Source organism: Rousettus aegyptiacus, unplaced genomic scaffold (assembly GCF_014176215.1).
Source record: "Rousettus aegyptiacus isolate mRouAeg1 unplaced genomic scaffold, mRouAeg1.p scaffold_m13_p_2, whole genome shotgun sequence".
Lineage (NCBI taxonomy): Eukaryota > Metazoa > Chordata > Mammalia > Chiroptera > Pteropodidae > Rousettus > Rousettus aegyptiacus.
Genome location: NW_023416295.1, coordinates 52,617,886 through 52,632,229, shown reverse-complemented (window position 1 = coordinate 52,632,229; position 14,344 = coordinate 52,617,886).

Below are 14,344 nucleotides of genomic sequence, written 5' to 3'. Positions count from 1 at the left end.
CACTCTTCTTATATTACGGATGAGGAAACAGGCCCGGAAAACAGTCAATTACAGAGAGACAGAATACATAGAGAACAGTTTCAGGGACAGTAAGAGTGGTAATATAAGTACTTAATAAATACTTAATTAAAGAGTTCTTTTTCATAGACATTTATTTAAAATTATGAAACATTTTTAAAACATGGAAAAACCAAAGAGAATTCTCAAATAAACTCTATATGCAATCCATCAAATTAACAAATGTAAATATTAATCATATTTTCTTCAAATTGCAAAAATAAACACTTAATGTCACAATAGAAACCCCTTTGCCCATCTCCATTCCTTTCCCTTCATCCCTAGAGTCATCTCGTCATGAAATTGGTGTGTATCTTTTCTATGCTCTCTATTTTAATTCATTCATTTGTAGCTATGTGTATGTATACACACACACACACACACACACATTAAGTTTGTTCAGCTTTTTACTTGCTTTTAAGATACAGTGGAGTATTCCAGCTTCTTATATGCTGGACCAGAACTGAAAGTTCTATGTACATATTTTAATGATCTTTCTTAAAGACTTTAAAAAATAATAATTTTGAAAGTATTTGTTTAATATAATTTCAAAAGTACTATATTCTCAATGAGAAAACATGAAGAAGAAAGACTAGGATACGTAGAATCACTGGCAATCCTCCCATGCAGAGGTAAACACAGTTAATGTGTTAGAACCCTCCAGTTTACTCAGATTATACAGTGTTTGGGGTAGAAGATAAATGCACATTACATGCACATAAACATTATCGAGTCTGTCTTAGCCCCAGATAAAGGCCATGGGAGCTAGACTTTCAGGAATGTACAGAGCCTTAATTTGAACTTTTTAGCAGATCATATAATTGTGTAGATAGTATACTAAGCTCATGTAGGATTATTACTTTCGCTCATTATTTGCTTACAGTCCAGGCTTTGTGATTTCTAAAAGCGCCTATCTCTCTTAGAAATAATCAGAGAAGGCTCTACCTTGGCAGAAGTCTGAATTTACAAAGCCCTTCCCAATGGCTAACCTGATATTAAGGTTCGAATTTGGATGAAAATAGAAATAAAAACTTTCAATCTACATCCCTGGGGAAGTTATTTTCTTTCAACCTTGAAAAGGAGTCTGACAAAGGGTATTTTGTTGTTGTCTTTGTAAAAATAGATGCTTGATATTCTCCACAATATTAATGTTATTGGCTTAGATCTGTAACAAGTAGAGCTTTAGTATGCAGTGTCTCATATAAGATAAACCGTTCTTTCTATCTTTTAACTTTCCAAAGGTAGGGGTTCTCAGTCTTTAGAAGCTTGGAAGGACTCCTCAGATACTTTTGGCTAAATAATCAAAATGTAGTCTTTCTTTTTTTAAAGTAATCATCCTACAAAATCATTCTTGATCTATATATCGAGGAATATCTTATTCTGTGGAACCGTATTACTATTGCATAATTAACATATATTTTTTTTGTTTTCTAACTATAATTATTAGAATTAAGCCACTATTATGCTATTTCTGGTAAGGATTTAAGGGTAGTGGAGCACTGAGGAGTGAGTTTAAATTAGTGTAACTGTAAACCCTAGTTTGTCTAAGGTGGTCCTGATTTAGGCTTCTTGTTCCAGTGTAATTATGCATAGCATTTTTTTTCATTCTCAAGTGTCACAGTTGGATGATAGGTTACAATGTCATACTACAAAGGCACCTGGAATGATAATACCACCTAATATCTACATAACACTTCAGAGTTTTCTCTAGTGGCGTCCAAGCTGAGAAAAGATGGAAGATCTAAAACCATGGACTTTTGGTTAATTCTTGAATTAGTGTAGCAGATTAGAAGTTTAGGCTCTGAAATTAGAAAAGCCTAGGTTTGATTCAAAGCTCAAGGGATCTTGGCAAGTTGCTTAACTTTTTGAGCCTTAATTTTTTTATTTCTAAAAAGGGAAGAATAACTACCTCTTTTATAACAGTACTTGTGAGAACTAAATCAGATAACCTATTTGTATTAGTTTCTTGTGGCTGCTGTAACAAAGTACCATAAACTGGGTGACTTAAAACAACAGAAATTTATTTTCATAGTTCTGGAGGCTAAAAGTCCAAAATCAAGGTATCATCAGGGCCATGTTCCTCCTGAAACCTCTAGAAGAGAACATTTATTTGTCTCTTCCTAGCTTTTGCTGGTTTGCCAATAATCTTTGATGTTCTGGCTTTTAGATGCATTACTTCAATATTCCATCTTCACCTGGCATTTTCTCCATCCCTTCATATGCTCTTTTCTCTGTGCATGTCTTTGTGTCCACGTTCCCCTTTTTATAAGGACACCAATCGTGCTGGACTAGAGCCCACTCTAATGACCTCATCTTAACTTGACAGTACCTGCAAAGACCTTATTTCTAAATAAAGTTATGTTCTGAGGTATTGGATGTTGGGGGATTACAATTCAACCCATAATAATATTTTATTTTATTTATTTAATTTATTTATTTTTTAATTGAAAAAATGATTTTTTTTCTTTTTTCTTTTTCTTTCTTTTCTTTCTCTCTCTCTCCAACCCTCCCTACCCCCCACTCCCCACCCCCGCCGGCTACCTCCCCATAACAATATTTTAAAAAGAATTCAGTTAATTGCTTGGGGCATAATAAGCTCTCAGTAAATGTTTGCCGCTGCCATATCTAAACAGAAAAATACTATGTTGGGCCAAAATTGTATAATGTAGTGGGAGTTTTGGTTACTGTCTGCTATTTGGCTCTAAATAGCTATTCTTCCTTCTACCATGATGGAGCCTCTGATTTTTGTCTGGACCATGGCCACCTAAAAAGAGAAATAAAATTCATATCTTCACTTGCAGCTGGGTGTGATTAAGTTCTGACCAAGAGGATGTAGGTGGGATGTATATCCTTAAAGAGAAGGGTAATAGCTTTATCTCTCTTTTCCTCCTTCCTCCGAGCTGGCATGCAGAAACATGATGGCTGAAGCTGGAGCTTTACCCTGGACCAACCTCCCATTGGAAACTTCATTTCGAAGATGGCCGAGAAACAAGATAGAAGGTATGTGGGTCTCCAGTGGATATACTAGATCTAGAATGTTCAGGTAATAAACTTCTGTCTTGTTTAAGCTACTGCTATTTGGGATCTTCTGTCATTTACAGGCATATCTAACCCTTATTAATTCTTATTAACACCTCTTCTGGGTACCAAGACTGTGATTCTAATAGTCAAAAAGATATTTCCAGATATTTCTATATAACAGCACTTAAAGAGGTTCTTTAACTGAGTTCCTTGTGGAAATGATAAGAGGACTCATTGTGCTTAACTAAACTCTATATTAATAAATATATACAGTGTACTATTAAATGCACATATAATAAACTACAAGTCATTAGATTCTGATACTTTTAGTTTTGCTTCAATCAACTGGTATAAACTGGTAAGAAACCTTGGTGAATATGGCCAGGGTAGTAGTCTCTCTGACAATACATTGTGGGTCTCTATCTGTGTATCTTGTGGTGATCTTATTCTTAGATCTTTTCATATTTGGTCAGCACTGGCTGTTCATGTCTTGCTTCAGGGTCTTCATCACTTATCACAGGGAATTATTATTAGTCTTTGATCATTAGCCCAAGGACCAACCAAGTGAAACTGCAGCTCTGACTCTGCCTTGAGCATACTCTCAGCATCTTCTGGTGTACTGCCTCTATTTTTTTGCATATGTGACAGCGAATGCAATTTTAAGTCTCTATAGAAACGAGTGTCCACTGGGAATTAAAATTCCAAATTGATCCTTCATGTTTGCAACTTACAATATTTATTTTGTAATGTCAGAACCATTTTCCAAGCTCCAGAAGCTGGAGGTGAGTGGCTATTTCAGATTAGCCACTTCATGTCCACTAGAGTATAAAGAACATGATGCAAGACTATAGGTAAACAAGCTGGGATTTGTCCTAAAATAGCCACAGTTTTTATCACTCGTTAATAAATATTCCCAAGCACATGGAAAGTGACAATGTTGAAGAAATGAAATTGGGTACTGTATATCCTTTAGTACGTTTTAGTCAAGGGAATCTATGAAGGTTATGCTAGAATAACAGCTGATTTGCCTATTTTGATCTTTCTTTTTCAGCTGTGCATCAGTTGAATTAAACTAGAAGAGAGGAAATTGCATACCCCTCAGTTGGGCTGGCTAGGAAGATCAGAGGCTTGGCAAAATAGTACTCTTGACTCCATCAGCTCAAGAACATGCAGAAATGAAGAGTTGGGTGGAACATTGGCAGCAGACGCACTAGTGACAACTGTGACTGTGTATCCTCTCCTGGCTAGCACAGTGCCTTCTCATGCATGATGTGACAGAAACACTCTTTGTCCCCCCAAAAAATGGCAAGTGAGGTGGGAGTAAAGGGATCAAAAAGAACTTTGTGACTAGATTGAGGATTGCTCATAGTGCAGAAATACAGAGCTGGAAAACTTAAATCTCTTAATCTGTCTCCTTTTTAGTCTCAGGTAATTTTGTTTATTCCTAAAATACAATGCCCAATCCTATATTTTGTGCTACAGGTAATTGTGGACTGTCTGTGGGGATGGTAAGCTTCTTAAGGGAATGGATAACATTTATATTGTTTTTGTTGATGATGTTTTTCTCTTCACTGAACCTACCTTACTATGTACAATTACTGCTGCTCATTAAAAATGTACCAAATACAAGAAACAATCTCAAGAGAAATCAGTTAGTAAAAAGTCTTGTTAAGTGAGAGTAAGTTTAATGTGGCCAGAAATAAGAGTGATAAGGAGAACATTTTAGTAACGGGATCATGATGTTCATTTGCCTCTAGGGTCTCTCAAAGAAAGGCCTAGCTAATCTCCATTTATTAATGCAATGAGAATATTTAAAAAAAATAAGGAAATTATAGAAAAGGGTGGCAGGCGGTTATGATATAGTCTTGAATGTTTCTATTTAAGAAATTGACGTTCTGCTTTTAATTCCAAAATACAGTGTAATATTCTTTTAATCATATGATAATTATAGAATACATTAAAATATATTTATTCATAATGCATAACAGTGGGATGGTGTTTTAATGGGACATGAGTTTCAAGTTGACTATGAGGGACAAAATTTAATCTCTTTAATGTATCTCCGAAGTTGTATATATAACTTCATTTAGAGTCAAAATCCAAGTCTGAGACTCTTCAGGGATTGAAGACTCAAGCCAAATAACTCTTTCAACCATCTGTAATAGGCACTATTTTACAAATATTTAGTAGAAATATATTTTAAACGTTGCCAAAAATACCCCGAATCCTAGCAGTCCAAGGTGAAAATTATCTATTTATATTTTAAGAGGATTATCCAGTAAGGAGGGGAAAAAACATTCAAGGCTCCATTGTACAGCCCCATACCAGTCACACATTGGGAAGCTCATAGGTACTGACTGGAAAGACAGCGTGGGATCCACTGGGTATGCTCACTTTTTTTTCATTTTTTTAAACATTACTAATTACAAGTAAAAATTTTTGTATATAGCACTCTGTAGTATCTGAAAATAAGATATATCGACTCTGTGCTTTGGAGTCACTCTTCATTAAAAAAGGTGAATATCTTGATTAGATAGTATAAGTGATATACCAAATGAGTGAAATAGATAGATAGAGCAATTCAGAGGATCAAGTGATCATAAAAGGTCGGGGTCGGTGGTCAGAGACTGGAAACTGATAAATTTAGTGTAGAAAAGATGAAACCTAACCTTGGATCTAAAAAATGAACTACATAGTTATAAGGTGTGAACATGTGAGTTATCTAAAACTCATTTCAAAATGAGTTAGTGCTTTTAATCAACGATGAGTTTAAAATGATTCAACAGTGTCATTGAAAAAAGTCTACTGCACCTTATGCAACAGTGCTTGAAACATGTTACACAGAACAAGGAAAGTGTTAGTCCAGGCCTTCTGTGTTGGTTACATCACACATGGACTATTATTTTTAGCTATGGAATCCACTGTTTGGAAAATTTGCTGATAAACTGAGACATTTTCAGAAGAGAGAAATCAGAACGATGAAAGGTTTCATAAAGCTTTAAATAGCTGGACAATATAAATTCAGGGGGTTCAAGGTTTATTTAATATAAGCTGATTACCTAGAGATATACTGGGATAACTTGAGAGGTTAATTTCTACTGGAGGTATTTAAACATAAGCATGACCACTGGAAAGGAATGTTGTATTATAGAGGGTTGTAGAATATGATGAAGGATAGGAAGGGGACTAAGTATTCTTTGCTTGTAAGTAACAGAAACTTACTTGAGCCCCTCAGGGGAAGGGTAGCAGTTGGAAGTATTTATATACTGGATCTAGATGTAGAAAACTTGGCAGGGTTCCAGACAGCCCTAGCGGTTTGCTTTCTCTGTCTATTGTGGACAGTTTATCTTTATCTCACAGAATTTTAGCTTCTCTCTGAAGATCAATCTGTTCTTCTCTTGCAACTGACCAGCTAGTCACTCATTTCTCCTGGGAAAATTCTGGAGGAAATGAGTCTGACATGCTCAACTAAATGCCATCACCTCTGTTGAACACAGCCTGCGGAGCCAATCCTCCATTCTGGAGGCTACCAGCTTAGGCATCCCCTCTCTTTAGGCTGAGTCCCGGTCCCTCACTCAGTCAATGGCCAGACCGCTGGACCAGCTGCTATGGCTTCCCTGACAAGCACTGGGAACAGGATAGAGAAAAACAACTTGAAGTAAAGGTGGGCTTGGGCAGGGCACTGAGCCATGACCAGCATAAGTGGAAATACTAAGTAGTTTTAAGATTCCTCTGGAATCTGTGATTCCACAATTCCATGATGCTAAGGACTGGAGCTGGACCTTGTTCATTGAAAGGAAGATAAGAAGAGGTTACGGCAATTCCTAATATGGGGAATAAGACAGACACATGCATTACTGGGATAAATAAAAATAAAAAAGAAGAAAGTGTATTGGACATAGATAAAGATAGATTCCAGTTAGTTTTATTATTATTTCTCACAACTTTTCTGTTTTTAAAATTGTCTTTTACTATATACTTTTCTTCTGTTAACTGGAGAAGTACCATGGGTGTAGTAGGCAAAAAACAGAAAACTTGCTCAATTTGCAAAGATGTAAAATATTTTTTAAAAATATGAAGCACTATGAGTGTTTTATGAAGTTAAACATAATATGTTGTAATAAGCGGCTTCATTCTTCATTCTTATTAGTGGCTGATTTCTCCATATAACAAGTCATGTGGGAAAATGAAGTGAAAGCAAAAACGAATCAAGGCATTTTTTTTCCCTTGACTGTTTTCTTTTTTCAAAAAGGCATTTGTTTTTAGTTTCAGTTCACTTTGCTTTAATTTTCCCTTTCTCAGCTGTGTTCCTTTCTCACAGCTATTCCAAACTTTCTCCTCACCTAAGGTATTTTCTAGAAAAATGTCACTGTAAACAAAGTGACCTCTTGCCGCATAGCCAGTCAAGAACTCAGCCTGAGTATAAAAAGAAGTTTTAAAACAGTGTAGGCAAGAATGATAAGAAGCCATGTATATTTGTTCTACATTCTACTACCTTCTTCAGAGTAATGTCCAAAAAGATCTCCCTCAGGGCCACAGAAGCAGCCAGGCAGGCAAGCAGCTGCATTCTCACGACCTTGCTTCACAGGGACCTGACCCGATGTGCTGGGAAGCACAGGACAGCAAAGCCCTTACTGAGTCTTTGTGCACATGATGTTGGCCTGGCCTTAAATGTCCCCACTACAAAGGCAGAAAAAATAGTAACTAAACATAAAACATACTGCAATTAAAATGTAAAGTATGTAAAGGGAAGGAACCATGGATTTAAAGAGTGGAAGTGTGGCCTAGCAGTAACACCAGAGTAAGTAAACCATAAGACTCTGTGTGTGTGTGTGTGTGTGTGTGCGTGCGTGTGTGTGTGTGTGTTTTAAAATTTAATTGTGAAAATTGGAGAAATTTTCAGTGTGTAGTATGTCCTACTAAAAAGCTTGTAAAATTTTCCCTTGGGTGACTTCTGGGGAAAAATAAGAGTAATAAGTTCAATGCATACATTCACACACACACACACACACACACACACACACACACACACACCTCAAACTAAATATGGGGATAGGAGGGGAGTGAAAATAAATCATATACATTTTTCCCATTTAACTTAAATAGCCAGTTTCTATCAGGGCCATAACTCTACTGATTCAGCAAGCGAGAAAAACAACTACCCTTTTTTTGGTGCGTCTTTATTTACCCTAGCAAATAAATATTAAAAGAAATATTTCTCTTTTAGGAATTTCTTTTGAAATGATTTTCCAAGTATCATATGACTAAACGTACTTGTTTTATGTCTCTTTTGTTATTTGTTCTCCAAGTATTTATGGGAGAAGTTAGGATTAAAAATAATGTTTGAAATGAATTAGAAAACACAAAAAAATCTGAAATTCGCATTATCCTGTAATCCATGGGTGATAGGTTTTTGTGCTGGTTCAAACAATCTCTAGTTACTTTTCTGGTAAGCTACTGACATCTTTTTTCGTGTGATGTGTCCACTAATGAAAGAGAGATAATTTACAGTAGTGATTTCGATGATAATAAAAGTATTTGCAGTCAGAGAAACATGGTCTTTAGTAGCTAAATGATTCATAATTCATCCTGCAAGATCCAGTGATCTGTCCTTAAAGAATTAGGAAGCCCAGGACATGGGATCAGTGTTTTTGGGAGCTCAGATCTTCTAGTTTTCTGTGTAATTTGGCTACACAGTATCTCTGGAGAGTTGCACTTGGGGTCCAGAGGATAGCGCAAACACTGAAAAACTTTTCTCACATCACCAGCCAGCCCAAAGAGAGTCTACTTCACCCCTTTTCTTTCTTTCCTCTCCTCCTTTTTTTTTTTTTTTTACTTCTTACCTCCACCAATTTTCTCAACCTATTCTTACTTTTTCCTCCCCAAAGATTAGATTCCATTCCGGATGTAGTGATGTCAAGTCTTTACTGTTTCTGGGCATGAGAACTCAGATCCTTTTCATGGTGCACAGTGAAATGAGAAAAGGTTAACTCTTCTTCACACATATACTAACTGTTTCCTACACCTAACTCAAGTGCACAGTTTCTATTTGATCTTTTTAAGACTCTCTCTTCATCTTTTTAATTTTAAATATCTACCTGTATTCCTGCACACATGTCAAAGAAAGGAGCACCAGCACTTGCATTTGAACAAAATGACTGTTCCTAGTCACAACTGATTGACTGAGGTGGTGAAACTGTCAAGATTTTTTAGGTAGTCTGGCTGGAACCAGCAATGGGGGTGGGGGGGGGGGAGGTGGTCTGGGTGTGTGGCAGGGCTTGGTAGGTGACATTACCTTGTTTGTCTTAAAGTTGCATTGGTATAGCAAACATGCTATAATTAAAACTCAACTTTATTTTTGTTTCTCACTTCTCTTTTTAAAATTTATTCAGTGGGAAGTATTCCCTTGTTACTGAATGGTGTTTCCAACAGCCCCTGTAACAGTTAAGTAATAGACTCTGAGGGTCTCGATTTAGTAATTAAAGCTTCTCAGGAAAGCAGGTGGGCACCTGTAGTCTGGGAGGCAGTGGGAGGACTGGTTGGCTTTTTCTCTCTTCTTTTTGCCAAACTCAGAACTGGGCGCCTCTGCCATTGGAGAGTCTGGGAAAAGCTTCTTTGAAGGCTTCTTCTTCACTATACATGACTGGTGTCATTGTAAATAAGCTTCTGGTCTCTGGACTTAAAAGGTGAAGCTTTCTCTTTCTCTCACACGTTATTTAATGGGTTCTGAAAACTCTGACATCACTGGTGGTCTCTCAATTCAAGTTCCTGTCATTTTATGCCAAAAGTTGTTTACTCCCTTAGAAGCTCCTGGGAATCTGGGAATTCACATTTGAAGTGGATGTTCCATAGGCTTTGAAAAAGATATACGTTCTTGTAACCAACTTCCCAATCTGGATATAGAATATTCCCGCCATCCTAATGAGTCCTCTCATGCACCTTCATACTCAAGCCTTCTGCAACCCTGAACCCAGACAAACACTAATTTGCTTTCTGTCACTGTAAATTAGATTTTCCTGCTATAAAATTTCATGCGAAACAAATTAAATAGTATGTATTTATTTGTGTCCAGCTTCATTAACTAAGAATAATGATTTTGAGATTCATCTATGTCAATGAATTCATCAGCTCATTTATTTTTGTTGTTGAGTACTATTCCATTAAAATTGATACAGCACAATTTATCAATTTCCTTGTATACTTGAGTTGTTTCCAGTTTTCAGCTATTACAGATAAAGCTACTGTCAACATTTATGTAGAAGTCTTTGTGTGGACAATTGTTTTCTCTTGGTGAACACTTAGTCACATTTTGGGATAAATATGGTAAATGTATACTTAGTTTCGTGAAGTACTCCACCATTTTACTCTTCCATCAGCATTGTGTGAATGTTTCTAGTTGCTCTGCATCCTTCCCAATATCCAATTTTGATAGCTTAAAAATATTGAACAATCTAGTGCACATATAGTGATATCTCATTGTAATTTTAATTTGCATTTTAGTGATGACTTATTATTTGAGCTTTGCAGCTTCTTTTATGAAGTACCTTTTAAAATATTTTGTTTAGACACAGTATCCAGAATACAAAAGACCCTCAATCAATGCTTGTTGAATTTACACAAATTAAATAAAGAGAATGCAGCTCATCAAAGGATTTGAATTAAGTGTAAGTCATTTCCTGGTATTTATGTCTTACTAAGCAACTTACCAAAGGCAATTACTAAAGCTCATTCTCAATAATTTAAAAGAAATTGTACATTCTTTTCTGTCTACCAAATATGATCTCCAGGTAATGTGCTCAAGGTCATAAAGGTAGTTATTGGCAGAAAAAAGATTAAAAATCATATTTTTAAATTATTTTTTATTTAATTATTTTATTATCATATTTTATTATTTTTTATTCAATTCCTTTTATATTTAAATCAGGACAAATTAAAACATTGATTTTTCTATACCATTTTATTGAATTTATGGGAGAATTTATTCCAGTACTGTTTTGCCAGAGTTATTTCTTCCTGTTATCATTGCAAACTTTAGCTCTATCGTAAAAACTTAACATTACTCAAAATTTATTTTCTTTCATGAAAATATAGTCCAAATTCCAGATAACTTATTTAAAAATGAACCTTTAAATCAGTGTTTATTTTGGGAGACTTACTTACTAGGCATCGTCTTTGTTTGCTACCTTATTATTTTTAAGCAACTATTTTATAAGCAATGCAGAGGTGAATGGGCTAAAAAAATAAGTGCTCTGTGTATTAACTCTGAGTTCTGTAATTGAGTTTAGCCCTGACTCACATGAACGATTTGTGTACTCTGTGCAGCTAATTGATTGGCTGGGACACTGCATTGCACAACCCAGGGCATCAGTACCATTTCATTGTTTTGGTAACATCAAGTAGCCAGTGAGAAACAATTCGATAAGAGTCCCTAGTTTCTACACATAAAAGATCAGATAAAAATTTGCCTGAAGCAAAATTCTATTTATGCAAGGAAATACAGGAAATAGAGCATTATTATAATAAGGCTTGGATATCCAGAACAGGAAACTCCTGTAAGCTTCAGAGTTGACCATTTTAATTGAATTGTTTACAAAAAACCGAACAAATGAAAACCAAACAAAAACCAAACTCCTTTGTAGTATTCTTCAACAGAAAAAAAAAAGAGAAAGGAAAAACAACCTTTTTTAGCCCTTGTGGCACATTTTAATTATTATTTATCTCTAACAAGGTATATTACATTGACGACTCATTTTAAGTCCAAATATTTCTTATATTCTTAAGCACTTGTTTTGTGTATGCTGTTTTTCATTGATTTATAGTATATAATGAAACAAGCTCTCTCAAAACACCAGATAGAATCTGTGACAATCAGTTTAATTTGCAGTCAGTGTTCATTATTCCTCCATGATTTTTTACTGTAGTAGTTTAAGCACAGTTCCTAACAACTGACTTGAAATTTACAGATAAAAATAATGTCTAATTTTGGTATCCTTAGTCACAAAAATATTTGTGGAGTCCTCATATATCTAATTTTATATTAAAAACATTCTTAAAATATTACTGTTTCTCCTCACGTGTATTAGGAATTTGGGTTGAAGAAAAGGGCAGGTAAAGATTAGTTAATGGGTACTTGATTTCTAGTAAGCACTTTACCTATATAACTTTACTGTTGCATCATGGACATTTTTCACAGTGTGAGTTGTTAGATTATTGAAAGTAGTTGCATAGCTTCATTTATTGTTTACAATATCTCTGAAAGGTAGTTAATGCCATCCCCAATTTTATGGGTTGATGCTGAAGCTCTTCATTTTAAGGAGATAAACTCTCCGAGATTATACAGTATGCACTTAGTTGAGCTGGTGCTGGAGAGGAAAAAAGTTTGTCTTGACACTCTTAGGGTCTCTGGCTGGGTTTGAAAATTAAACAGAGAAAGACAGATTAACAGGAGAAAAACATATAGATTTTACTGAAATTTTCCATGCACATGAGAACTTTCACAAGAGAATGAAGGTCTGAAGAAGTGACTAGAGCAGGAAAATGCTATTTCTTTAAGACAAAGAAAAAATAAATTTGTAAAGAATTGATAAGACAGAGGGGTTTGGGTTAAGGTAGTAAATGGTGAAGAAGAAACTAGGAAGATAAGGGTTAGTTTTTAACAAGGTTTGTTTGTACAGATTTCTCAGCTCCAAATTACGCATCTCTGGTAATAAGAAATGTCTTCCTTCCTCCTGGTACAAGTAGGGTACCTTTAGCATGGGAGTTTAATGACCTATTTCAGGGAATAAGGAATAGCGGGTAGAGGGGGTCCTAGTGACATTCCTGCTCCTGCAGTTTTCTCAAAGCTCCTGCTCTGTCCAATACACCACTGCAAAAATTTACAAAATATTTTAGGACAGGAGATATTTAGGACTTGGGAAATCCACAAGGCTTTATGATTTAATATTTATGAGGACCTCTGAAAATATATAAGCATAGTAGATTTTTAGTAATACTGTAAAATTATATTTTACAAATGGAATGATTTTCAAATATGTACCTAGTTTTCAAGTAGTTAAAATTGGTCTGTTAAAATTTGTGTTAATCACTTTTTATATTTAATTATACTGTAAGGTCAGTAATGTTTTGATATTTTAGATTAAATATGTATGCAATGAAAGATTAAAACCATAACATTACATTGAATGTTTTCTACTGTTTGATGAAAATGATACCATTAATTTATACATACTCTATAAATCTAAAATATATGTAATCAAATCATAATCCTAAATTTATAGAGGTTGAATATTTTATAGTGAGTATATGCAGTTATTTTGGTATCTGTAGCAGGGCTTCAGGGCATTGTGTAGGAAGTCAAATTTACATTAAGTGACTTTCTCTTTGTTTCTGTGCTAAGTATTGTGAGGTACTAGAGAAGAGATTTTCACTTCAGCTTGTATAAAATTCATGGTTAACAATATGCTTAAAATACTGAGAAGTATGATAGAGGAAAACTCTGTAATCCTCCTGTATTTACGATAAGACTTTTAATATGTTAATAAAATCATAATATGGAATCTACTTTAAATCCATTTTGAAACAAGGTGGGAGCATAAAGAAACAGCCAAGTATCATGATATTTTTCACTTTAGACAAAAGTATTGAATAGAGTTTGATCCTTCTTTTAGGCCTGGGTCGGACTAAAGTAATCTTATCCATACATGAAAAAAATTCAAAGCATTCGAATGACCTGGCAACTCTTGGAATAAAGCTAAACTAATTTATTCTTTAGTCACATGTTGTTCATTAGCTTCTAGTTTTTGGACTCCCCCGAGATTAAGTTCTAATGAATAGTTAATCTTCATTTGATTAACAAAGAGACTAATGCCCTCTGCAAAATAGAACTTTTCCCTTTAAGATACTATATTCCTTCTACTTATACTATCCCTTCTAATAAAGCTTTTCTTCTCTGCTGCATTTCCATTTCTTGCTCAATTCTTTGTTCCAGACATCAAGAACCTGGACAATGTACCAGGACAATTATCAGGGTTTGAGGGAGGGGGCCTTTTTCCAAAGAAAGGAGGGAAGAAAACTTAACTAGGTTTATGAAAAAGATTAACTCTGCAAGAGATGTCCTAGTTCATTTTCTGCTAAAAGATTAAGAATTTTACAAGTGATGTCCTGTCTCATAACCTCACTCACCACTGGGGGCCAGGAGGTACAGTCCTATCATTTGAACACAATAGTTTATCTGTTTTTTAAAAATTTATTTCGTTTTATATGAACA